Below are 27,891 nucleotides of genomic sequence, written 5' to 3' on the forward strand. Positions count from 1 at the left end.
GATTACCTCCTGCTTTAGCAGTAACATATGTTCTCGTGACATTGGATGTCGTTTGGGTGGTATGTTTGGGGGGGTAGAAGTTAGTTCGAGACAGTAGCCTGATTGAATTATCTGTTGCCCCACCGGTCTGAAGTGATGTTTGCTTAGGCAGGGAGGAATTGGTGGAGTCTTCCCCCGACTGGAGTGGAATGGTCTGGGGGAAGCGGAGGGAAGTCATGGGGTGGGGGTGGAGGCAGAGCGTGAGTTGTTGTTTTTGCCTCTGCCTTTGCTGTTCCCCCTGTAACCACCCCTTTGGTAACCTCTAGTAAAGGTGGATTGGATGGGAGCCTTGTAAGAGGTGGAGGGGCTATCAGAGGAGTAGTCTCGATGGGTGCTTCTGAAGGATGAGCGACAAAAGGACCGTCTGGAGCTTCCAACTGCAAGGCTCCCATAGAGTTGCCCGTGTCTGTATCCTTTTTCATTTTCTCAAGTGATACGTCCACATTGGGGCCAAATAGGTGTTGCTTATCAAAAGGCTGATTGAGTATAGAACTCTGGTTTAAAACCTGAGCTGCGTAACCAGGCATGCCTGCGCAAAAGGACACTGGTGTTTATTGCCCTTGAGGCGGGGTCTGCTACATCTAGGGCACAACGGATGGAGGTGTTAGTGATTGTTTTACCCTCTTGTAGGAGTTAATTGGCCCTGTTTTTATACTTGTCAGGGAGGTGCTGCATTATGGACTCAAGCTCATCATTATGTGCCTTGTCATAAATGGCTAACAGCGCTGGAGTATTAGCAATGCGCCAAATGTTTGCTGCCTGTGACGCTGTGTGTTTGCCAGAGGCGTCCAGGAGTTTTGATTCCTTATCTGGTGGTGGTGCGTCACCTAATGTTTGGGAATGTGCACTCTTCCTTGCATTAGAGACTACCAAGGAGTCTAGTGGTGCGGGGCCTTTAATGTATACACGATCAGTAGGAGCAGCCTTATACTTTTTTTCTATTCTCGGGTTGATGACTCTAGCTCCGACTGGGTCTTTAAAGATCTCTGGTGCATGCTTAATGACCACCTTAAGCATGGGCAAAACCGAGGTGGACCTTTGTGTGGTACCGAAAGTGTCCATGAGAAAAATCTTCCTCTACTGGGTCTGTATTAAGGGCAACCCCGTGGTATTGGGCAGCTCTGTGAAGGAGCTGGTTGAAGCAGATATTGTCCTCTGGAGGGGAATGCCTGGAGGGATAGAAGTCATCTTGTGGGGTGTAAGGGACGTCAGAGAAGATCCCAGGGGTCCGGGGAGCCACTAGGGGTAGGGTCCCCGAGGGGTTGATAGTCCGCACCTCCTCCTGCATCTGAGGGGTTATCATCTACTGGGGTAGGTGATGGTGTAGGAGAGCGGTGTGGTGAAGGAGGAAGGGATCCTTAATGGAGAGGTAGCAAAGTCTCTCTTTTTTGGTGGTGGAGCAGGCGTTTCCAGGGGTCTTTTCTTGATACTAAGCATTAAATGACCAGTCTAAGGATCCTTCACAAGAGTCTTGAGTAGGATCTGGCCAAAACAGTTCCTCTGTGGGAGGCAGATCCTTCGGAGTCGAAGGCTTCGGTGCCGTAAGCTTTTTCGGCGTCGACTCGGTAGCAGTTCTAGGCTTGGATCCGTGTAGTTTGGTAGTGTCTTTGTTCGATGGAACCTGTGGTTGTTTTTTCAGTTCCGAGGTCTTTGGCTTCGAAGAATCAGGGCCTTTTGGTGGGCGCTTTTTAGTCTGCTCCGAAGGTGTTGTCGGTGGCGAGGAATCAGAGCTAGCCTTCGACACAGAGTGCTTTGATGTCGAAGCAGCGGTCGGCGTGGATGAGGACGTCGTCTTCTTTGGTGCCTGAGTAGGTTTGTCAGCACCGAGGGTAGGTTGACTCGAGCCAGAGTCACCTAAAGACTTAATAGGCTCTTTAGCGGGCTTGAAGGTGGAGCACGGGAAGCAGTGTCTTTTTTTATAGTATCGAGGAGGGGGGTCGACATCTGTACTCACGGCCCTTTGAGCCGGAGTGATGTCTTCGACGTCGGAATCATCTGCTTCGGAGGCGCTGATGGCTTCTTCGACCCGACCTTGCTCTGGAACATAGACGCCCTTTTGGAAGAGGTCGTCGGGGATCGAAGATGACAAGCGCGCAATTGTTCTTCGAGCTAGTCGGTCCCGGATCGTCTTCTTGGAGCAGAAGGAGACGCAAACTGGACAGTCTCTGGCCTCGTGGTCCGGTGAGAAGCAGAGGTTGCACACCTCATGTAGGTCGGTGTGGGGAAACTTCAACCCACATAGAGGACACTTTTTGAATAGCGTCCTTTCCATGAGCCGGAGATAAGGCCCAGGTAGGCCCGAAGGCCTCCGTCGACGACCGGACTTCGAAGTTGAAGGGTCGCGTGGATTGGGAAAACGAGATCGAAACAATACCGTTGAGAAGGGAAGGATTGCGCGTCGAAAGAGAAAACCGTTACCGGTTCCGAACTGGAACACAAGAACACATCCGAGCCCGATAACAGAAAAAAACAATCTGAGGATGGAGCAGATGCCCATCAGCACTATGATCCAAAGGAGGAGTCACATACCTCGTGACTTCCAAAGACTTTCCAAGACAAAAACCAAGTACAAACATCCGGGCCCAACACCAGATGGCGATCTATGCATAGTGTGTAATCTGCAGCTCATATACCTCGAACATATTGTTTAGCCTTGTGGCCATGGCTTTCGAGAAAATTTTAACATCTCTATTCAGTAATGTTATGGGGCGGTATGAGCCTGGCTCCCTAGGTGGCTTATCCTTTTTTTTAAGAAGACTATAACATCTGCTCCAGCCAAAGACTCAGTTGCGCCCCCCCCCCCCTTGAGCCACCAGGATAACCTCAATCAGATCCAGTCCGGTCCAATTATGCCTATGAAGATTTTATAAAATTCTAGCGGAATCAGGGCCAGCCGCCTTCCCAGATGGTAAATCTTGCAAAGCCCTTATTATTTCATCTTGTGTCAACACCCTCTTGAGTGTTTCTCTATCAGCTGGTTCAACCTTATGTAAGAATATTCTGTCTAAATACTTTCGTATTTCCAACGGCGTCTCTGATGATTCTTTGCTGTATAAATGCTGGAACAAAAGCCTGAACGTCTCTCGAATCCCTAGAGAGTCAGTTATAACCCTCCTATTCACATCAAAAGATTTCCGAAATCTCACCAGCCGCCGTTTTTTGTCTTACTCTTACGGCCAGAGTATGCCCCACCCGCTCATTTTATTCATGGCAATGCTCTCTTTTTGCCAAATAGATTTCTGCAGCAATACGTTCACCAGCCTCAGCCTTATTTATAGCTAGCTGAAGTATGTCTTCGGTCGGCCCTCCCGTACTAATAGCAGTAGCCAGTGCCTCTTCATTAACTTGTCTCTAATCGCCTCCTCCCGCTGTAGCTCCTTCTGACGGTGCGAACTATAGCTGGTGGTTTCCCCTCCGACTCCCACCCCTTACAGGCAAATAGGTCAGTCATGACCCATGTATGACAGCTGATCTTCCACCTCAGGCAGTGCCAGCCCCCCCCCCCAGGAAGTCACCCCCATACCATATAATAAATAACCTCAGTGGACTCATCCTTAATATTAATCAAGCCCAGTGGGCCCTGACCCTTAAGATTTAAATAACCAACATACAGCGATAAAACAAAAGTGTTATACTTCATTTCTCCAAAACAAATCATGTTCCAGTAGAACATTAATCAGCAGCTGTTGCCCCCCCCCGTGTGAAATTGCATGTGGCCCTCTGCCCCCACATTTCCTTTAGCTCCGTGAGAAATTCTGCCCATTAACCTCAGAAAAAAACATTCTGACCCTCCCCTTATGGATAACTTTTAGCCGAGCAGGAAAAAGCAAAAAAGCTTCACAGTCCACCCCCTGAAACGGGGTTTATCATCGGTCTAGTCTCCATCTCCGCTCGACCGTTGTGTGGCAAAAATCAGGCCGAGCGAAGAAGGCGTGCCCCTGATATGATCGTTTTGAGTCAGGTCTGGCCCGATCTACTATAGCCTGCCTTAATAAAAAGTTGCCAACAAAGATCAGAATGGCTCTAGGTTGCTCCCCTTGGCTTATCCCCATGAGCTCCCCTAAACATTGGGAAACGTTGAGCCCGCTGTATTTTCATCTCCCAGTTCCAGTGAGCAAGATCCGGAAAGGCGCCCTTCAACAGAGTGGTAACAAAGGCCATAATGTTCTCACCCTCCACATATTCTGCCAAGTAGCCGCACATTGTTACGGCGCTGCCGGTTTTCAAATTCCTCAAGCTTACAGCATACATCTAGCGACCGTTTTTCCTGGGTGGCCTGGAATGATTGTAATTTAGCGATTTCGACCTCCACAGCAACAGTTCGTTCTTCAACATGTGTGACTCGCTCCGACAGATCAGTGCATGCCTTATCCATTTTACAGATTGCCCCATGCAGTTTCTTGGTGGCGAGTAGCAATCTTTTGCTCTCCTGTCTCGCCTCCCCCTGCATCTGCTTAAGGGTGGCATACAGTAACTCCAGTGTTGGAGGGGAAGGTGCGCTTCCTGAATTGTTAAATCCTCCTATGCCACTTTGTACTGCATTTCCCGGATCCGGCCCACTAACAGTGCACGCTGTCAGAGTAGACGCGGAATAATCCCATTCAAATTTACGAGTGGTCGAGTCTCGCTTTGGTCTTAGTCCGCCGCTTTGAATACAAAGATCGGCTGCGGTGCGTCTTCTGTGTGACAGATGACTCCCCAGATGCAGTCTCCTGCGATGATTCCAACTCACTAATCTCTGATGTATCCGAGTCATCATTTAACGAAAACTTATCCCCTTCTGGGGAGAGCAGGGGAGCATTTGACCATGAAGCTATCATACCATGATGATTCTGGTCTCCAGACGCACTACTGATGTTGCCACCATCAATCTTCAACATATCCGGCAGTTTCTGGGCTTGTGCCAAAGTTCGAGATAGGATATGAGCTGGTTGAGAACCTACAATATCGGAGGATGTATCTAAGCCGGTCAAAGTAGCACAGCCATTGTAGCTTTTATCATTCCTACCGTTGGACGTCTTATGCACCGTCACTAAAGTCGCAGCGGTATGAGAGTCTAAAGCCTCTTTAGAAAGTGTACTAGGAGGGTGCCCGCCATGTTTATGTCCAGACATCTCGCTCCGCTCTGATCCAGACCGGAGTTTGCATCTACCAGCGTAGCTTCTGTCAGCTGAGACAGAGGACTACCTTGCCCAGAATCCCCGTGGACGGCCACTGCAAGGTTACTAAGGCCTACTAAATCAAGGGCTGGATCATCTGCTGACAGGAGTGGGCTTCCATGACTTTCAGGGGCAGCCGGGACCAACAGAGCAGGGGAGCCAGCAAAAATTGGGGCCATTATCGCTCCAAATGCCTCCAAAAATGAAGGCCGTAGCATAGAGCCCTCCCCAGCAGCAGCAACGGCGGTGCGCAACCTAGTACTGCCTGCCACGCCGACATCCTTCAACTTTAAAGCCCTGTCCTCACCCTTCTTTTGGAGGCCCTCTCGTCACAGCTGGCCATCGTTTTGGGCTGTGTCCTGAGAGCCATCCTTTGTGGGTCCTTTGTACATCATTTACTGCATCTTTTGCGGTGTTCGGGTCTTTGACTAGTTTGCTCGTCTTCGGGGCCATCCTGGACTGTAACTGTGTCAACCAGCGCCGGGAGAGTGAAGAAATACGCTGCAGGGTCAAACCGATCCGTAACAGCCGAGAAGCACCCTGTGAGCAGCTCCCGGCCCCTCAAACGTCGGCAGCCTGCCAACCCCCACAGTAAGTCCCCAAGAACATATCACTCGCTTAAGCCGGGCATTATGAGGGAAAAAGGGAGAGGAGAGTCAGCGCTGCCCTCTCTGAAGTCAGGCAGCGGCCATCTTGCCTCCCCACAACCGCCTAATTTTGGATGAATTATTAAAATTGTTTTTCATTGGATCCTTTCTCCGTTCACAGGACGGTAGGACACATTGGTTTCCATCTCTATGGATAGATGTTTTAATCAGTTTGCAGTATACAAAAGAACACCTCTAAAAAAAAGGTATAAAGTAACTAATACAGGTTTTCTATATGCGAAGATCATCATCACCACATGAAGGTTTAAAGATATATTGGTGTGTTTTCCTCTTTGTGCCATTACTCACCTTTAGGGAGTTTGTACACATCCGTATCGATATTTGGAGGCTTATGTGAGAGAAGACTCCGTTGGGGAGAACAGCGATTCCCCCAACATCCCATTTATTATAGTGGGTAAGACCGTTTGCAATAATTATAAAGAGTATGTTTACAATGTGAGGTTGTATTAATAGGGTGCCTGTATTTGAATGTGAATCACCATGGAGAGAGCGATTGAAAAAAAATGTTTTTATATTTATTTTATAATAGTTATATTGTTAAATGTGAACATGACCTGTTAGATGTTACACAAACATAGAATACAAATGAAGAAGAGTCTAAAATTGTTTTTATGTTATGTTTTTATAGATGACTGGGTTGGGAGACACTATAATAGATTTGTAAGCCTGAAGGTGGTTTACCAGATTACACCACCGAAACGTGTCGCTATGTGTTTAGAAGTCACACAGGCCACACTTGTTCCACCTGAAGCAAAAGAATTGTCTTAAGTGTTGAACCAGTGATTAGAATAGGTGTAATGTTAATTGATGTGTGACTTTTAGACCTATTTGGTCTCGGATATTTTATTGTTTATGAGATTCTCCCTTGTTCTCTAAATGAATTCTGTTTCAATGTATGGAATACATGAAGATTGACATGGTTTTAGAATAATAATTATGTGATATATTTCCTGAAACTTTTTTTTTAAAGGATTTGATGTAATAAATCATTTTGTATGGTAATCTTTTGGTTTCTATTCAACTTTTGGTGATTTGATTGAACGGGTACGAAAGGAGTGCGGATGTGTATGCTTTTAAAGTAACCCAAAGGGAGTTTGCTTTTTTCAATAGTAACCTGGATATACGGACATTCCTGAGGGCTGAGGTGAGTATGGTACACTGAAGGAACGCCTAGTTGCAACGTCAAGATCCTGCTTTTCCTCACTTCTTCAGAGCATGACGGAGACCATAATACCAAATCTCAGAAGGGCGGCATTTAGCAAAAGGGATCAATATGCCCAAAAGGCTCCAGAGAACCTTTAATAATAGCAGCCTCCTGCACACAGAGCATGGAGACAGGCTGACTAAACAAATGTCTTTTCTGTGGGAACTGAAGATTTAAGGGATCCTTTCAGATCCACAAATCAGAATCCTTTTAATCATGTCAACAGTCGAAGAAAGAAAGCCAACAGTAACAACAAGCATTTGCAATGCAATAGGTCTCGCAGTAGCAAAGTTTAAAGTTATTGGTATTGTAAATGGCATTTTTTATTATCTATCTTTTTAAAGCAACAAATATATAAAAGATTATTTATAATGTTAGTATGTGAAAGTGGGGTAAATGTGCTATGTATGGTAATGTGACCACGCTATGAAAGTGGCTACCACGAGTAAAAATTATATCTTCCTCTAACCTAACATTCAGTACCACAAGGCCAAGCGGATTCCAAGAGGGTTACGGATAGCACTACGACCCATGTTGTTCAAATTTAATAAGCCATTTATGACTAAATGGTTTGCAATTCTCAATAAGTGCTCTCTAGACCTTATTTTACTGATTGAAGAACTGTCAGTAATACTTAAGGAACTGGAAACTAAGATTAAAGATTTGAAGGATGACCTTTCACAAAAATTGTCATCTGACGAATTACAGCAGACTCTTAAAGACATTAACGATAAATTAGATGAACACGCAAAAGAAGTTCACGTTCGGAAATTGCGTAAGTTTAGACGCGACAATTGATTACAAACTAGATGAGGTTTATACTTGAGCGGAGATGTATGCCCAGAGACGCATCTTTAGAAAACCAGATGCATCCACCTCCGAAGAAAGTATAGCAACTGAGCAAGAAACACTTCCCACTCGCACTCCTCTTGCTACAGAGAGCACACCTTCCACTAGTGGCACAACTAAACAGACCTCTTTTTTAGAACTAGGACGAACCACCAATCATCCACCGGAAGAAGCAACAAAACAGGAGGGGGACAAGGCTTAAAAAAAAAAAAAAAAAAAAAAAAAAAAAAAAGCGCAAGGCGGAATCCCAAGCGGAACTAGTTATGAATATCTCTAGTGTCGAGTTAAAACCTAATGAGCAGGCAATATTGAATAAAGGTATGTCCTTTGTGCCTACATACCAGACCAACGAATTGAAAACTGAAGTTTCACTATTTAAATTCACGCGCAAACTCAGATTACGTTGGTTCTTTCACCACGTAATGCAAGACCAGTCTACTGGACCAGTTCCTGAGACTCTCACTCAGGTATTCAGACCTAAGAGCACTTTTATGCCACCAATTTCTCACAAGGCAATTGACCTTTTTGAGACATTGGTTAAAAAAGATCTTGCACTCATTCATCAAAGAGAGTGATAGAAGTAACTTAACCAAAAAAAGAACGGGCTACCCTATGGAATCTAGCTCAAAAACAGAATTTAACTTTTCAGCCAGCAGATAGGGTGGTGCTTTGGTAGTTATGGACACCATATACTATGAAGCCAAAGTTGATCAACATGTACTAGATACTGATACCTATATGGCTCTTGATTCAGACCCCACACGTACCTTTCAGGCGACTTTACTACAAATCTTGACCAAAGCGAAAGATCTCAGTTGGATCAACGAAAACACTTACAAAATGTCTTACTACCGATTATCCAAAAAGACCGCATATATACATGCTTCCGAAAAAGCATAAAGATATGGTGAACCCTCCTTTCCGCCCCATTGTGGCCGGTTGTGGGTCTTTGCATGAACCATTGGGAAAATTCATAGATTATTTTCTACAACCCTTGGTTCAGAAATGGGTAACATATGTACAAGATACCACAGACTGTTTAAACAAATTACAACAGATAACATTACCTCGTGACGGTACGGTGCTACTTGGCACCATTGATGTAACAGCCCTATACACTTTGATTCCGCATGGTGATGGTATTGATGCAGTTGAATGGATGTTGCTTAGACACAACTATGAAGAATCTCTCAATATCTTCCTTCTTGAACTGTTGCAGTTCAGCTTATACCACAGCTACTTCACATGGAAGCAACATTTTTATTTGCAGAAGACAGGTACTTCTATGGGTTTTACTGGGGCACCGACATACGCCAATATTTTTATGGCTAAATTTGAGGACACACACATTTTGAATAACAAGTCCTGGACAGATCATTTACTTCTGTACCTTAGGTACATTGACATTTTGCTTTTATGGAGAGGCACCCAACAGTCGTTGGAAGGTGCTATTGCAACTTTGAACGATTGTCATCCACACATAAAATTTACATATTCCATCAATTCTACAACTGTTAACTATCTTGACATTCTCATTCAGAAAAAAAGGCACCATTCTTACAACCAGAGTATTCAAAAAGCCAACTGACAGGAATAATGCACTTCATTACAATAGTTTTCACACACTTGCCCTGAAAAACCACTCACCATTATCCCAATTTATCAGGGTTCGCAGAATTAGTTCGGATGACAGCCAAGGGAAATCAGACATAGAGACCATGTCTCAACAATATTTGGATAGGGGTTACCCTACACAAGTCCTAGATGCGGCCAAACACAAAGCGTACAGCATGGATAGATAGCAGCTTTTAAAAAAAAAAACATTAAACCTGCATCCAAACGGGAGGTCTGAGTTTTAAAATATTCTACAGCCGCTACGGCTATTAAACGCTGCATTCTCAAACGATGGGAGATTATAGAACAAGAGCATGACTTCAAATAAGTTTTTTTGTGAGACACCTATTTTCGCATTTTCCAGATCCAAAAATATTAAGGAAATTCTAGGTAAGAAAATGCAAGAGTCTGATAACTCCACCAAATTGGGCACGAGAAAGTGTCACAACTGCGGACACTGTGGTAATGTGATGGTCGGAGACAAATTTACACACCCTCACACGGGCAAATTTATTAAGCTAAAACACTCATCTGATTGCAACACTGCGATGGTGATATATGCCATTAAATGTCCCTGTGGTCTTGTTTATGTGGGGAGAACTACCAGGAAGATAAACATAAGGGTGACTGAACACAAAAGCTCTATTCGCACAACCAATATGAAATATTGTTTAGCCGCACACTGGTCCACATACAAACATACCATACCTCAATTACGTTTTACCGTTTTGGAGCAGGTATCGGTACAAGCACATGTTGACCCAAACAAACATTTGGCACAAAGAGAAACTTTCTGGATTCATTTTTTAAAAACCTTGAGCCCGTGTGGTCTGAATGATAAAATTGAATTTATACATTTTCTCTGAAAATATGCGATTGTTAATACTGATCTAACGTCATTTGTTAAATATAACTGTCAACATTTTTATTCTGTTTTATCTATTTGAAAAAATGCAGAACGCACGTGTTTAGATTCATCATGCATTTGCATCATATCCTGTTTCTTGTGTGATACAGTCATGCTTATCCATTGTAGTTTTTTTTTTATACTTTCACTGTTAGACGGACTGGGAGGGTCGGCCGAGGACAAGGGGAGAGGTCTCCGGGGAGAGCCGTCTCCAGCGATCGTACAGACGAGTAACTTCCCCCCCACAGATGTACACCACACAAAGATAAGGATTAACGTTCTTTATAAGCAATCTTTAGGTACGATATAATGGTACAAGGAGGTCAGGACTCAGGGGTCCCCTCGATTCCAGTCTCTTGGTTGGGAAAGGGGGTAGCGGGACAGTCTTGTTACCAATCTGGTAGATGCGATGATATGATGGATAGCTCACAATCCTCGAGCTCGGCGTTCTAGATGGACGGGCCGCGGCAGCGCCAGCAGGTCCCGGTGAAGGTGGTAGTTACAACGGTCCGCGGCAGCGCCAGCAGGTCCCGAGATGATCGTGGTAGCGACGGTCCGCGGCGGCGCCAGCAGGTCCCGGTGAAGGTGGTAGTTACAACGGTCCGCGGCAGCGCCAGCAGGTCCCGACGAGGATGAAGGATACAGAAGGTTGCGGCATCGCCAGCAGGCAGGACGATAGTTCGCAGGGCAGGACTACGGCAGCGCCAGTAGTCCGTCAAGGATGAGTTCTTCACGGTGTCTCTCGACTCCAGGATACAACTGCCTTCCTGCTCTGGAGCTGCCCCAGTTATAGGTCTGGCGCCCTTTGATGTCCGGACCCTCGCACTTGGAGGTCGGGAGGTCCGGGATGAGGTAGTCCAGACACCCAGCAGGGGGGTGGAGCCAGCGCCCGGGGGAGCTGGGGGGCGATCGGCACCTGGCGGGGGAGAGCCATTCGACACTTCTTTCTCCCATTGACCTGCCAAGTGGTCCGTTCACCTCCTGGGTGGATGGTGGTGCCGGGATGTCGGGGCCTGGCCAGGCCCAGGGTTAGGGTCGAGCTAAGGCCACGCGGCCTCGTGGTGCAGTGTCCAAGATGGCGGCCGGGCCGGCGAGGGAGCCGGTAGTGGTTCGGCCCCATGATACAGAGATGTCCGGGGGCAGGAGTCCCGTATGAGACGGGGTGCGGGTTGCTTCTGTGGGTAACACCTGGAGGGCCGGGGCTCGGGCCCTGCCATGCGGGGAGGGAGCAAGCCCTTCATGGGGCCTGTCCAACATTCACATTTTCCCTTCTCAACTTTAACCACACCTCGTTTGTGTCTTGAGTTTTTTATGGCGCGCGGTGTTTATACCTCTTTACTAGTCTTCGCATTCTTCGGACGCTTAGATTTATGGAATTAGGTGGATTATGTGGCACCAGTTTTAACATTTTCATTATTTTCATTACTTCATCCACAAGAGTATTTTTTCCTACAGCGCATCTGTTGTAAGATTTTGCTACTAAGTGTACCTTGAGAAGTTCTACTTTTTAGACTAGTCCTCTTTCTATGTTAGGTGCATTGCACCGTACGTCATGTAGTCTTCCCTTTATATCTATTACGGCCTCGCGCACGCGCGGCCATACATCTTTGCTGTTATCTAAAGCGACCGGACCCTGTGGATGAGTTTAGAGATTACGCGATTAAGGTAATTGCACACAGTTTGGTGGCATTCACTTTGCGACTGTTTATTGTGTTGAGATGCCTCTAGATCAGAGCTTTCCAAACTCTGTCGGGACACAGTAGTGTGTCGCCTGCCATGTGTGGGTGTGTCGTGGGATGATGCATAGCTGCCAAGGTTTCAGATTGCCATCATAGTTCCCTCTACAATCAGCGCGCACTACAAAGGATTCCACTGCATTCAGTAAATACTTCACGGGAGCCTCTGAAGTGCGGCTGATGGTGATGCTGCTGCGCTTCCAAATGCATTTCTAATGACGTGTTTTTCATCTTTAGAAATGGTAATGGGGGGACGTTTAAATACCTACAGGGCTGTCATTATACAGCAGGAGACAATTCCCAGAGCTTTCTCTGCAGCCCGAGTCCGTTTGCCAAGACCACAGACCTCTGGCTCCTCCACCTTTTATTTTCTCCTTCTGTCTGGCTGTGGCGTCACACATGCGTGTCTGAGGCCTTACCAGTCGGTATGCTGGATGGTATCATTTCAGCAGCCTCTGCTATTTTTTCTGGCCATTCACCTCTGCAGTACTTGTTAAACTTTTCCGTACTAGACTTTTGGTTCTCGTTTACAAAACGCAAATAAAATATTTGGAAACAAAAAAGAGTAAGAAGCACAGCTAGAAGTCTGTGCTGATCTTGGAGGCTGGTGCTCTTTACCTGAAATGTTAGCTTTAGAAAAAAGAAGACTAAAAGGGTAACCTGATTTAGTCCTTACTAGACTGTACCTCACCTGTAACATCTGTACTTTGAGAATCCCCCCCCCCCCCAACCCCCTTAGGGGGTTCGGGCTAGCTCGCTACGCTCGCTACACTGCTTTACCGTGTCGCGAAATGATGCATGTCTAGAAAGTGTGTCACCAACATGAAAAGTTTGGAAAGCTGTGCTCTAGATAGTAAACGCGCCACGTACTCATTGCTATTATTATTCATACAGACGCCTTGGGCATACTAAATTGTATACTTCCGGGTGACCAACGCACTCCATGAGCACGCGTTTGACCTACAGTGGTTAAGTAAGTGGGAATCTATTACATTTTCATTTTTTAACTGTGGGAATCCTTTAGGCTTTGGACGTCAGGAACATATTTAGTTAACACTCTTGTTCGCCTTTTTCACTTCATCCAGTATCGTCATTTGGCAACAAGTTGACCTAGATCGTTACAGCAAGTGTTCAGAGACTTTTGGAGGTGAGCCCTCCAATTATTTTAAATTAGGGATATCACACACATTGGTGCATTGGGGATTAGTGAAACTTAGGTAGATTTCTTTCCTTCTTTCTTTCTATATTGATGTGTTCACGTGGTTTCGGTGGTCTTTCAGGCGTGATTTTTACACTATCTGCTTCTTGCTTATCACACGGAGCTCATGCAACATGGAATGTGATCATTATCTGCATGTTTTCAAACGCCTTTATTTCATTTGACTACCAGTTGGTCGTTGTTTTATTTATCAATATATAATTGGCTGGTATAGAGTACTGGATGTTGAGCTTAAACATTGTTATATGTGTAGCGCGTCTTGCTTCTGAAAAGTTTAGTATTAGATGTTTATTCATTGCACTTTAGAAATGAATCATATATGCATTATACAGATTTTATATATATAGCAGCATTCCCCTGACGAAGGTTTTCATACCGAAATGCATTGGGACGCCATGATGTTGTTTTGAAAGCACTTGTTTATTTGAAAAATATGGAATAAGAAAATAAAGAAGATTCCTGACATTGGATTCATACACATTTGTGAAGTTATGTTTTAGGAGTACTGACATTTGTCATGTAATGCGAACTGACTTCTGGTGTTGTAATTGTCATGTTTTCAACTAAGGATCACAATGTTGAATATTGATTTTCACAAGTCACCGTTATTTATGGTTTGGACCACATCATTATATGAATGTCATTGTATGATTGTCGTTCAGAAAACGTTTTTTGAAACATTGAAGTTAGCACCTTATAGGGCTGGTGAATAGTGCGCCTTTGTTTTCAAACTTCTGTTTGAAAAATGTTGCAGTTCCTCTAACCAGCGCCAGATAAACGTCTGTTTTGTGACAAAAAAAACGCACAAAAGGCTGCCTGAAAGTCTGCTGTAGTGTGACTTCATGTGACACTCCAGACGCTTGAGAAACAAACCAGCCCAGGCAAATTGACCGTAAACAAGCAAACTGAGAAAGATAAGAATCTATTCCTCTGCAGCATCTGTGTGATGCAAATTAATCACAGCAGGATACTAAAGTCATTAAGGCAACAAAGGTGAACCCTAAAAAAACTAGACATGGCAACCTGCCTGCTGACTTGCACGGTCTAGCGGCAGAGCTATGGGAGGGAATAAATGGTCTTTGAATGCCCTGCACATCTCCCGCAAAGTCAGACAGCACCTCTGCAAGGATGGCTGCCAGCAAAAGTCATCAGGCTGCTGGCGGCTGCAAATCTCGCAGACGCTGCGATACTTAATATGGGCACCAGAGAATCTTACGAGCAATTTTACAGAGCGCAGGCTTCTCTCCTAGACAAGTATGGTTCCTGTGGCAAGGGTCAGCCTGTCTCTGTGGTTGCAGATGGTGGGCACTGCCATGCATTTTTTGAGGACCGTCACCCGAACGTTTTTATTTCTCATTACACGGAGGAGGCGGACCATGAAAAGAGAGAAAGAAGAACGCAGAGGATTAAGGAAACAGTGCAAAGGGAGAAGAAGCAGGGATGAAAAAGTAGGTACAACAAGTGGGAGATAAAGAGACAGAGTGTGGTGCTAGAAAGAGGCGTGTGGCAGAATCAAAACTAGGTATTTACATGCAAGAGGGTCTCCAACTCGTTTTTAAAGCGCTATCCAAACGCGAGACCTCTGAGGAGTAACCCCTTCGCAACCAAAAGCACAGGAAAGGTGGCAGTGTGTGAGAACTGGAGCTCTTAATCAGGCAGCGATCATTACAATTAGAGTTCGGTTATGATGCATGCGGCAAACGAATCGTGATTGACGGGCACGCAGAAAGTGCAAGGACACCGTATGTAGCCGCCACTTGAAGCATTTTAGGAAATTTATGAGTGGATGAACAAACTTTAAATGCATAAAGAACAACAAAATAAAAAAACAAGCATTGGCCGCACGCGCGCCTCGCAATTAAAGTTTAAGAGAAAAACGAAAAAAAAAAGCCCGGCGGAGCGCGGCGCGCGCTTGGGGGCGGGGGAGCGGACCCTTTGAAGTGCTCCCAAAAGGCGGATTGCATGGCGGCACGATGCGCGCGAGCCATGCAATCCGCTTTTTGGGAGCACTTTTCAAACCCGCTTTCTATAGTCTCGCTTTGCGATCGCTTACGCGATAGCAAGGTCGAGACCTAAAAACCAGGACTTGGTCTGTGGGAAACATGAAAAATTGAGAGGGTGGCAAAAGTCCATAGAGCCTAACCCAAATATAGTACAGGAGAATAAGAAATTACTCAAAACAAGTATTGGCAAAGCCAACAGGTTGCACCTCTGCGAGAGCTAATGGTTTAGTTTCTGTGTTGACAGCCCTCTGGCTTACAGCACGTTTAAAGTTTTACTTAATATTGCAACAAAACAGTTTCTTTTGTTATTTATTAATGCAGGATGGGTGGTATGAGCTTTGAATTAAAATAGAGAAGGGAAGTAGCAACAGTTGACTCAAAAACATATTATGGTATGGTCAACACTGCACTTTGTTATGCGGGGCTGCGAGTGCTTAATATAGGGAATGGGATGGACAGTGGTAGGTAATAAGTATGGTAGAGAATGCGTAGTGTGATAGTAAATATGCATCATGTATAGCAGAAAGAACTGTTTAATTTATGAAAAAATTTAATTTAAATTGAAGAAAATTATTCTATTTAAAGGCAGCTGTGATGGTGGGTGGTACAAACGTAACATGCACTTTTAAGAAAAAAGATGAAATTTTCCCCGTAACGTTGCAAGTGAAGAAAGTATTTGAAACACATTTTCTTATCTCAAAGGAAATAGAATGTGAAAGTGTGCATGTATAACAAGCAAGCAGTTCCCAAAATGCCACAACATGCGATTGAGCAAAGAACGAATGCCATTTGTTCTTGGACATTTTTTAAAAACCCAGCGAAATCATGTCTCCTGAAACACAATATCTGGCACAGCAAAGTTGAAAATAAAAGTTAGGTTGTGGGTGAGGCGCAGTTGCAAATATTGTACCAAGCTATCCATCATAACAGATGTAAGGCAGAATTGTCTGAGGTGGAATAAAGGTAAATTCAAAGATGAATGTAAATCTTGCCCTCGTGGCCACTTTGTGGACACCCATAAACTAGAATGAGTGGAATAAAGGTAAACATTTCCTCACAGGCAAGGTCCATTTCGCTTGAGGTAAGAAAACGTGCTTCCCATGCTGCTTTCACTTGCAATGTGGGCGGAAAGATTCTTTTTTTTTTTTTATGTCCACATTAACTAATGTGCACCAAAACACAGTCTGCCACAACACCCTCATCAACAGGCTCTACAACATTGGCATACAGCAAAACACACTGAAGTGGACCACCACCTTCTTTTCAGGTCACACTCAGTATCTGGCTGCCTCCCTTCGCCTCCACACCCAAGGACATCATATGCGGCATACCTAAAGGATCATCCCTCAGCCACACCCTATACAACACCCACATGACACCCTTCGCAGACGTCGTCAGATCCAACAGTCTTAACATATTCCGCTATACAGACGACACACAAACGCAAAACCAACTTCTACAGCACCATGAGCAACGTAGCTAACTGGATGAGAAACAACTGACTCAGACGAGACACAAGTACTGATTTTCGGGAGCAACATCTCTGCCTGGGACCACAGCAGGTGGCTGGTTGAACTTGGCCAACCCCCACGCCTACAGACCATGACACAACCTAGGAATAATCTTCGATAGCCAACTTACCATGAAACAACAAGTCAACTCAGTCGCCTTCTCCTGCTTCCACTCTCTCCACATGCTCTGCATAATCTTTAGATTGATCCCAAACACCAGAAAGTTCATCACCCAGGTCCTCAATCACTAGCTGCCTCAACTACAGCAATGGCCTCATTGCCGGCATTTCCTCATACAACTACAGACCATACAGAACGCGGCAGCCAGACTCATCCTGGATCTTTCCAAATGATCACACATCACCCCAACCTCAGAGACCTCCACTGGCTCCCCGTCCAGAAGAGATAACCGTTCAAGAACCTTACGCACGCCTACAAAGCCCTCCACGATCAAGGACCATCATACATCCATCAACCCTTCAGACTTCTGCGTTCCTATTCACTCGCCCACACCCCCCACATCTGTAGCAGGGGCCGGTCCTTCTTCCACATAGCCGCCAAGACCTGGAACGACCTGCCCCTCTGAACAACACCCTCCCCGGAGAACTTCAGAAAGAGACTCATGACCTGACTTGTCGACAGACACTGCACCCTCAGCGCCCAGATAACCCTAGAGGTGAGTGTTGCGTGTTACAAAAGGCCGATTGCTTGAACCCAGGCAAATGTTTTAAAAGAAATACAGGAAGGATGTGACTGGGATACAATTACAAACAATGGTTGAAGCTAAATAAACATGCAGACTTAGACAATGGGGGAGGGAGACAATGACTGAGTCATCTACAAAAGATGCAATAGGGTGGCTCAACAAAAAGAAAAAAAAATAGCCCCCAGAGGTGCAATCAGTGTAAGGACACAAGTACTTGGGCCATGCTCTAGGGAAGGTCAAAGGCGAGAAGAGGGAAGTGCCGACCAAAGAGCTGACTAGTAGAAAGCAAGCAATCGAGGGTGGCTTTGAAGCCCACCAATGGTAAGTAATGGGCTGCCTCCAAGCCCACCAACTAAACAAAAGGTCTTGAAAAGACAGCACATACACTTCCACCAACTTAGAAATAATTTCTCTGGAGTTCTGTTTTTGGAAAAGAGTGTGCCACCATCAAAGTATTTTACTTGGCAGTGAGACTAACAGATACTGATTCCTAAACATCATAATCACTTGGCGTTTTAACGTATGTTCCCTAAATAATAATTTGCCTGGCCAGTGTCAGGAATGGGCCATATGACAAACTGGTCAGTGCCAAGATGGTGTGCTTGGCCTCATCACAAGTAAGGTGGAGCTGTATCCACAATGGTCTATTGCTCCATCACAGTGCAAGCGTTATGGTGTTTCCGGACAAAAGATTACCAGATCCTAGACTTGGCCGAGCCATAGATTCAAACCAAGATGCTGTGGAAAAGAGCCTTGGAAGTAGTTGTGCTTCCCTTACCTGTGGGCTGTCAGCACAGACAGTAAAGGTGAGAGAAAATGGTGACGAATCGACAGTTTTCCAACTCGTGGTTATGACTTGATAGACCTTTAAAATGAAGGAGAGAACACGGTGTTAGTATTTTGGGCATCACTTAAGTGAAGTACAAAAGTGAAGGAAGAAAAAATCTATTTTAATATACAAAATAATAAAAACATGGAAAAACACTTTAAACGTCTTTAACATATGTGTACGCCCCGTCTAAAGCAGGAACCGCAATTTTAGAATTCAATGAAATGAAGGCATACGAGTAATGGGTTTCAATTAGAAACGCAGCCAGAAAACAAAAACAAACGCATCAATTTAAAGAATCCAGGAGAGTCCTCTTTTGGGAGCCATCCTGATACACCACAGGACTGACGGCGCCTCGACTCTGCTGCTTCGCCTGGGAGGGGGTTACACTCCTTCACTCCGCGCCCCGGGAGCAGCCATGAAACCCATCACCCCCGCTGTTCATCCGCTGCCGGGACACAGGGGGGCTTCTTGGCCTGGGGGGGGGGGGTTTACACTCCTTCACTCCGCGCCACGGGGGGGGGGGGTCTGAGTCCCCCCAGCTGCAGGCTCGGCTTTCGATCCGCAGTACTCGGGGGGGGTGAGGGAGGAGGGATACAGGTGGGGGGGCCCCGAGTACTGCGGATCTAAAGCCGAGCCTGCCCGGGGCTGGGGGGATCCACGAGAGAAGGGGGGGGGGGAGGAATACAGGTGGGGGGGCCCCGAGTACTGCGGATCTAAAGCCGAGCCTGCCCGGGGCTGGGGGGATCCACGAGAGAAGGGGGGGGGGGAGGAATACAGGTGGGGGGGCCCCGAGTACTGCGGATCTAAAGCCGAGCCTGCCCCGGGCTGGTGGGGAAGGAAGGGGGGGGGGGGGGGCGGAGTACTGCGAATCTAAAGCAGAGCCTGCCCCGGGCTGGGGGCCAGCAGAGGGGGGGGGGAGGATAGAGGGGCTGGCCCCGCAGGCCCCAGACACTCAGTGGCTGTTATCAAGGTCACCCCGGCCTGCCCAGGACTCACCTTCTCCGCATCCTTCGAAACGTTATTCTCCAGCGAGGCCCGGTGGCTTCCTCTGGGGGGATCCCAGGGCTGCGGATCCGCGATCAGAGGCGATCTGTGAGACAATGTCCCCTAAAACAACGGGAGATCTGCTGTTGAACTGCGCATGCCCAGAACCAGTCATAAATACACTGCGGACGCCCAATACTACTAGTAAACCATTGCGCAAGTCCACACCCAGTCATAACACTGCGCATGCTCAGAAACAGGGGAGAATACACTGCGCATGCCCAGAGCTAGTGATACTAGACCGCGCATGTCCAGAACTGTACTGCGCATGTCCACGCAAGGAGACGTGATCCTCCACCACTGATGCACATCGTCACGAGCCACCCCACCGTACTGCGCATGCTCAGAAACAATAGACTTCCTAGCAGGAATGAGCCCCAGTACTGAGGGACACTCACTGCTGATGCTCACTCATAGGGGGGCGAAGAATGCCCAGCGGCAGTTTCACTTGGGGAGAGGATGTGGTCCGTCGGCTGCGCTGCCGACTTTGGTGCTGGAAACCAGGGTTCGAGCCTCGGGGTCGCGTCCACATCCTGAGATTCTGGGCAAATCACTTCATCTCCCCGTGCCTGAATGTGTAATGTAAATACGGTGCTATGTACAGCGCTCCAATACCTTCGGGTCGAGTTCGCGCTATACAAATATGCAAAAATAAAACCCCTAAGGATGGTTTAAGGCACGTGGGATGAATACATATCAAGAGTGCCCCTACTCTGTTATCTTTTCGGAAGAATATAAAAACATGGCTATTCCAATAATACTCTCCGTCTCTCCCGACTGTCTGTTTAAGTTGTCCTATAGCGCCGAGACACCTCCGGGTAGTTGCGCGCTCAACAAATTGCTTAAATAAATGAAAAAAAATGGGTCTCTCAAAGGGGCGTGGCCAATGTAATTAAGAGCGTGACTTAAAAGACGTAAGCTAAAAATCTGTGCTTAGCACTTGTATTTTGCTGCTTGTCATTGCACCCAGATATATGATACAACGAGTAACATCATACCTCCAACAAGTACGGACTATTTTCTTTGTCATTGGTTGTAAGTTGCATAAGATAATTGAGCAGCCACGATGGCTAGTATATGGTATTGAAAAAGCGACCACTTAAAGCCAAGATGACACAACGACAATGTTGCTGCTCCTGAGTTTCAAAAAGAGCAGGGAAATCTAGAGAGAAAATTACACTCTTAAAAGGATTTCCCTTCCCTACAACGCTCCCCTGGCATGAGGTCATGCCTTAACGTCTCCACTAGTGAGAAGTGAGCAGCGCACATCGAAGTGCTCACCTGGCATGACGTCATGCCGTAACATCTCCACTAGTGAGAAGCGCACATCTATGTGCTCACCTGGCATGAGGTCATGCCGTAACGTCTCCACTAGTGAGAAGTGAGCAGCGCACATCGAAGTGCTCACCTGGCATGACGTCATGCCGTAACTTCTCCACTAGTGAGAAGTGAGCAGTGTGAGAAGCGCACATCTATGTGCTCACCTGGCATGAGGTCATGCCGTAACGTCTCCACTAGTGAGAAGTGAGCAGCGCACATCGAAGTGCTCACCTGGCATGACGTCATGCCGTAAGAGCAGAGTTTTCTGTTTGAAAATTCATTGGGTTTTTGAAGCTCTGGCTTGTCTATTTGTCATATTAATTTATTAATTATGAATTATTAATCATTTGTTTTGTGTAAGTGTTTTATATTAATCAACCTGTATGTTTTAACAAGAGAGAATTACACGTGGGAACGCATATGTGTGCTGATTAACAATAACGTGCATGTTTACATGTTTAAATGTTGCTGAGTGCTGTTTATTTTTAAAGCACGAAACGCATTCGAATTAATGCTTTTCTATGTTGCAGAGGCTAGATAATTACATACACATAAGGGTATTAGTGGGGTTAACACTGTTTAATCACTATGCTGTGGTAACGTTGTTTTTGTCTCTTTCAATTAAGATGGTCTATTGTGGCCTATTGAGGCCTAACTTAAGATGGCCGACATTTAGAGCCTGGTTTCGAGTGAGAGTTTGAAATGGAAAAGGCCTTGCTGAATATGGATGCGAGTCATCTGTCCACAGTCCTTGCCTGGTTAAAACTTTCCGTGAGGACAGCAGCAGTTCTGGGCATGTCTCCAGATGCTTTGGGACGACAGCCTTGGCAGCCTTGGAAAACAAAGGAGCTTTAAAGAAAGACTCTGAGCTCTGAGCTCATCGGAGGAAATGTGTGGAAGTTAAGAAGATACATTCGAAATGTTTAGTTCCTGTTCTGTCTTTTTAATTTTGTGATTTTTCTGAGCGGAGATTTTTCCAAATGTAACGATGCTACATCCTTTCCTTCTCGCTTTGCTCGGAGACTCAGCGGATGCAGAGAACATTTTTGTAGCATTCCTTTGTTTAAAATACTATAAAAATTGTTAGCCTAGAGAGGGTCTTTGCCACTTGCCATTTGCCGCTTGCCATCGAATCTGCGTTGGTGAGGATCGTTGCTGAGAGGACTACGTCTTGAGAGACTTTACCGAGAGACTTGTCCTGACCCGTTCTGACATTTAGCTAGAATAGGTAACTATGAGAAAAATGATTTATTCTGATTTACTTTCTTTGACTAATTTTAGATAAAGTACCATACTTTTGAATACGGTGTTGGTTATTATTTCTTGTCAATTATTGAGTACTATGTTTTGATTATTATGGTATAGATTGTTTAGACTATGTTTCAGGGCAGTTACAATAACCAGGTCTTATCGACCTCGATATAGATGCAGGGTGTTTAGGAGTTTTCTTTCCACAGGTTCAGTGCTGGTAGAGTATTTGAGCGTATGTTAGTGAAATGGGCCCTAGTGTGTGATGAGTGTATGTGCGTGTAACTGTGAAATTACTCTATCCGTGGAAGTGAGGATATTATATACACCCTGATCTCTATCAGTAACATCTCCACTAGTGAGAAGTGAGCAGTGAGAGAAGCGCACATCTATGTGCTCACCTGGCATGAGGTCATGCCGTAACGTCTCCACTAGTGAGAAGTGAGCAGCGCACATCGAAGTGCTCACCTGGCATGACGTCATGCCGTAACTTCTCCACTAGTGAGAAGTGTGCAGTGTGAGCAGCGCACATCCATGTGCTCACCTGCCATGACGTCATGCAGTAACGTCTCCACTAGTGAGAAGTTAGCAGCGCACATCCATGTGCTCACCTGGCATGACGTCATGCCGTAACGTCTCCACTAGTGAGAAGTGAGCAGTGTGAGAAGCGCACATCGATGTCCTCACCTGGCATGAGGTCATGCCTTAACGTCTCCACTAGTGAGAAGTGAGCAGCGCACATCGAAGTGCTCACCTGGCATGACGTCATGCCGTAACTTCTCCACTAGTGAGAAGTGTGCAGTGTGAGCAGCGCACATCCATGTGCTCACCTGCCATGACGTCATGCAGTAACGTCTCCACTAGTGAGAAGTTAGCAGCGCACATCCATGTGCTCACCTGGCAGGACGTCATGCAGTAACGTCTCCACTAGTGAGAAGTGAGCAGTGTGAGAAGCGCACATCGATGTGCTCACCTGGCATGAGGGCATGCCATAACGTCTCCACTAGTGAGAAGTGAGCAGCGCACATCGATGTGCTCACCCGGCATGACGTCATGCCGTAACATCTCCACTAGTGAGAATCGCACATCGAAGTGCTCACCTGGCATGACGTCATGCCGTAACTTCTCCACTAGTAAGAAGTGTGCATTGTGAGCAGCGCACATCCATGTGCTCACCTGGCATGACGTCATGCAGTAACGTCTCCACTAGTGAGCAGTGTGAGAAGCGCACAACGATGTGCTCACCTGGCATGAGGTCATGCCGTAACGTCTCCACTAGTGAGAAGCGCACATCGATGTGCTCACCTGGCATGAGGTCATGCCGTAACATCTCCACTAGTGAGAAGTGAGCAGTGTGAGAAGCGCACATCTATGTGCTCACCTGGCATGAAGTCATGCCGTAACGTCTCCACTAGTGAGAAGTGAGCAGCGCACATCGAAGTGCTCACCTGGCATGACGTCATGCCGTAACTTCTCCACTAGTGAGAAGTGTGCAGTGTGAGCAGCGCACATCCATGTGCTCACCTGGCATGACGTCATGCAGTAACGTCTCCACTAGTGAGAAGTGAGCAGCGTGAGAAGCACACATCGATGTGCTCACCTGGCATGAGGTCATGCCGTAACATCTCCACTAGTGAGAAGTGAGCAGTGTGAGAAGCGCACATCTATGTGCTCACCTGGCATGAGGTCATGCCGTAACGTCTCCACTAGTGAGAAGTGAGCAGCGCACATCGAAGTGCTCACCTGGCATGACGTCATGCCGTAACTTCTCCACTAGTGAGAAGTGTGCAGTGTGAGCAGCGCACATCCATGTGCTCACCTGGCATGACGTCATGCAGTAACGTCTCCACTAGTGAGAAGTGAGCAGCGCACATCGAAGTGCTCACCTGGCATGACGTCATGCCGTAACTTCTCCACTAGTGAGAAGTGTGCAGTGTGAGCAGCGCACATCCATGTGCTCACCTGCCATGACGTCATGCAGTAACGTCTCCACTAGTGAGAAGTTAGCAGCGCACATCCATGTGCTCACCTGGCATGACGTCATGCCGTAACGTCTCCACTTGTGAGAAGCGCACATCTATGTGCTCACCTGGCACACATCCATGTGCCTGCTGTCACTGCAGTCTGGGAAAAAACGGACCGCCTGTGCCAGGGCTCAAAAAAGAGCCAGACAGAGACCCGTTTCAACGCCCCCTTTACAAAACTGCCGGTGCTCAGACCCGGCCCATTAAAGCCCTAGTTTAAGGCACGGGCAAGTGGGCAGCTGCCCAGGGCGCCACCTTCCAGGGGACCCCTAGGAAAGTGAACTCACCCCATGTCACTTCTCAGACTCACTCTCTCATTGCAGTGTCATGTTAAGGATCTTTGCAGCCACTAGCAAGACACGTTTCAACTGTTTTGTCTACATTTCAGAAAGTTTGTTTCCTATCCTACCAGCTTGAACCAACAGAAAATGGGCAAACAACTTAAACGTTGTGATGAACAGGGTCCCCCAAAATATGGGTTGCCCAGGGCTCCAAAAACCTTCAATTTGCCACTGTCTGCCCGATGTGGCTATCTTCACTGTGTGCCCGGTTCAGAGGAGGGAGCCCTGTATCGGACCTGGTGTGGGTACCCCCCCTGCCATTCTGCCAGAACCAAAGGAAAGAGCTGGGCATCTGGCCTAGTGGGCGATTTCCAGGGGTCAGAATGGGCAGGATCTGAGGGGCACGACACGCCCATCCTTTTTTAATTTAAGAAAAACTTTCCGAATGTTTTGCGGAAAGATAACCGTCCTGGGATGGTTAATTCCGACATTTGAGAGGTCTCAGTTGATGTGGAAAAGGAGGGAGTCTCACTCCCGTGCTGTGAAGCTGAGGGAGGGACAGACACCTGAACAAGAAACACGTCTTCTGGGCAGGGGTCTGCTGCTGTGCTGTGAAGCTGAGGGAGGGACAGACACCTGAACAAGAAACACGTCTTCTGGGCAGAGGTCTGCTGCTGTGCTGTGAAGCGGAGGGAGGGACAGACACCTGAACAAGAAACACGTCTTCTGGGCAGGGGTCTGCTGCTGTGCTGTGAAGCTGAGGGAGGGACAGACACCTGAACAAGAAACACGTCTTCTGGGCAGGGGTCTGCTGCTGAGCTGTGAAGCTGAGGGAGGGACAGACACCTGAACAAGAAACACGTCTTCTGGGCAGGGGTCTGCTGCTGTGCTGTGAAGCTGAGGGAGGGACAGACACCTGAACAAGAAACACGTCTTCTGGGCAGGGGTCTGCTGCTGTGAAGCTGAGGGAGGGACAGACATCTGAACAAGAAACACGTCTTCTGGGCAGGGGTCTGCTGCTGTGCTGTGAAGCTGAGGGAGGGACAGACACCTGAACAAGAAACACGTCTTCTGGGCAGGGGTCTGCTACCTGAAAATAATGTAACCATGCGCATTTGCTTGATCTGCAAATGTAAAGGCTGCTTGGAAGCCGGTGTTTGCTTTACTTGATGGAATTGCTTGAAGCTTCCCGATGAGACGGATTTATTTTTTAGAGAGGTATTGCAAGGGAGTTACCAGCTGTGCTGTGAAGGGTGTGCTTGTAATGGGCAGTTATAAAATAAAATATGCACTAAATACAATCTGGTTATTACTAAAATATATATTTTGGAAGCACTTTATTTGAAATCTTTTTGCGCATTTTGTTGAAGCTCATCTTATACTGTGAGTAACCCACGTCTAAAATAATGACAGTGCTTTCTGTCAGAGGTTGAGACCTTGTAGCACTAAAAAATACACAATTTCTCCACTGCACCAACCAGAACTTTATTCTGTGACTCTCTATTTACAGACACAGACCTCTGCAGTGCATTACCTAATGAAGGTTTCAAAATATATGATCAGTGCGAAATGCACTGATTAACTTCACTGGTATGTATTTTTCATAAAAACTGTGTGTTGGACCCGGCCTCGTGGCGTGGTCCTGACCCCCGTGGATTGTGCCCGTTCCCCGCCCCGGCCTGCACGGGCCACCCTTCCGAACTGCACCGAGACCCCTCCTTCCGAGCCGCACGAGGTCGCATACCCCTCGGGGCTCCGCCATCTTGTTGGCATCCACGTGACTCTGTGCGCCAGCCGGCGCGACCCCGCTCAACCCGGCCTCGGCCCCAGCGAAGCCCCGACATCGAGGCACCAAGAACTGGCCAGGGGGTGCCTCAGGAACCATTCACCGCCCCCGGCGGAGGACAGTATCGATGAGACCCCCAACTGTCCTCCCATCCCTAGGTGTGATCGCCCTGCAACTCTCTTGGGCCTGGCGCCTCTCCTGCTGGGCGTCTGGCCACCTCCACCCGGCTTCTCCGCCCCCCTGGGCGCAAGGGTCCGGACATCAAAGGGCTCCAGACCTATATCTGGGGCGACCCCACCACAGATCGGCAGTTGTATCCCGGAGTCGAGAGCCCTGCTGATTGAATCGCGGCCGACCCTACGGAGAAGAACTCTTGCCTGAACCATCACGAGCCCTGCAGACTGCGTCGCGGCTCCTTCGTGTGGAAACTTGGAAGCCCCCCCGGAACATCGGGGCCCTGCTGACGCTCTCGCGGCCCAACCTCGCTGAAACCTCCCTCGGAGCCCTGCTGACGACGTCGCGGCTCGAGCTGAGCAGAAACCATCCTGAGAGCCCTGCTGACCTGATCGCGGCTCGCCACGAACTGAACGCCAGAGCCCTGCTGACGCCGTCGCGGCTCGACCCCTCCGAGATCCGGAGGTCCTCCAGCTTGAGGATAAGAACTGGGCCCCAGGTACCCTCGTACCGAGCCCCTGCCAAAGACTGTCCCGCTACCCCTACCCTTCCAAAGAGACATTGAGACTTTTGGTGGATCCCTTCGTGTAAATATTGATTCCGTAACCTTTAAGTAATGATAAAGAATTGCTCGTCTTGAGACAACCTCCTTGAGTCCTGTGTGGTGGTGTTACTGTGCTAGTACGTGATAGGGGAAGGATCTCTCAGGAGACTTCTCGGCAGCGCTCGGCTACTTCGTGCAGTGTGAGGGCCCCCCTTGGTGGTCACGCCGACTCCTCGGGGTCCGCCTTCCAACACTGTGCGTTATTTGAAATGTAGTTATCTAAAGGTGGAGGACCTGAAACGTTCGAATATTTGTTTTTTAGGTATGCCTTTCATCCCGCCCCCTCACTCACTGACCCAGCCCCATTGCATGCAGCATCAGATTTCCCAAACCTGCTGGTTATTTCCCATTCCCTCTCTGTGCCAGAATCATAAGAAGGAGCTGTGCTTCTAGATCTTGGTGATTCTCGGAGCCCGAGCTCCCTGAGCAGGGAGTGAAAGTCTGCTGAAGTTTAGCCATGATCTGGATTTTCTTTGGCAGAGCCATGGCTCTGCTCAGGATGAAATCTGGCCACACTTTAAATCTGCTTTACCCTGGGCTATGCCCTGGCTGTGATTTTGCTCACTCCTGGCGCTCCTTCGTTTGTGTTCTGCTTGTGCGTCGGTTCAATCCTAGCTCTGAAGAGCTGCGGTTTGGCTCAGCTCTGCTGAGCTGGCGCTCTGGCTTGGTTCAATCCTAGCTCTGAAGAGCTGCGCTTTGGCTCAGCTCTACTGAGCTGGCGCTCTGGCTTGGTTCAATCTGAGCTCTGTTGTAGCTGCGCTTTGGCTCAGCTCTGCTGAGCTGGCGCTCTGGCTTGGTTCAATCCTAGCTCTGAAGAGCTGCGCTTTGGCTCAGCTCTACTGAGCTGGCGCTCTGGCTTGGTTCAATCGGAGCTCTGCTGTAGCTGCGCTTTGGCTCAGCTCTGCTGAACTGGCGCTCTGGCTTGGTTCAATCCTAGCTCTGAAGAGCTGCGCTTTGGCTCAG

General features: G+C 47.3%; 1 protein-coding gene across 6 annotated transcripts in view; it reads right to left on the reverse strand.

Moving 5' to 3' along the window:
• The window catches only part of LOC146839091 (uncharacterized), a 192,569-nt gene that overhangs the window by 33,999 nt on the left and 130,679 nt on the right, over nt 1–27,891 (reverse strand). For 3 of the 6 annotated variants that reach the window (XM_085603099.1, XM_085603095.1, XM_085603097.1), the window contains exons 3-4: nt 19,444–19,554; nt 18,394–18,480 (exon numbers count right to left, since the gene is read on the reverse strand). The gene's annotated coding sequence lies outside the window, so the exon portion shown is untranslated. The remainder of the gene's footprint in view (nt 1–18,393; nt 18,481–19,443; nt 19,555–27,891) is intronic. The other 3 variants (XM_085603100.1, XM_085603096.1, XM_085603101.1) reach the window with 1 other exon arrangement.

This window comes from Triturus cristatus, chromosome 4_2 (genome assembly GCF_964204655.1).
Source record: "Triturus cristatus chromosome 4_2, aTriCri1.1, whole genome shotgun sequence".
Lineage (NCBI taxonomy): Eukaryota > Metazoa > Chordata > Amphibia > Caudata > Salamandridae > Triturus > Triturus cristatus.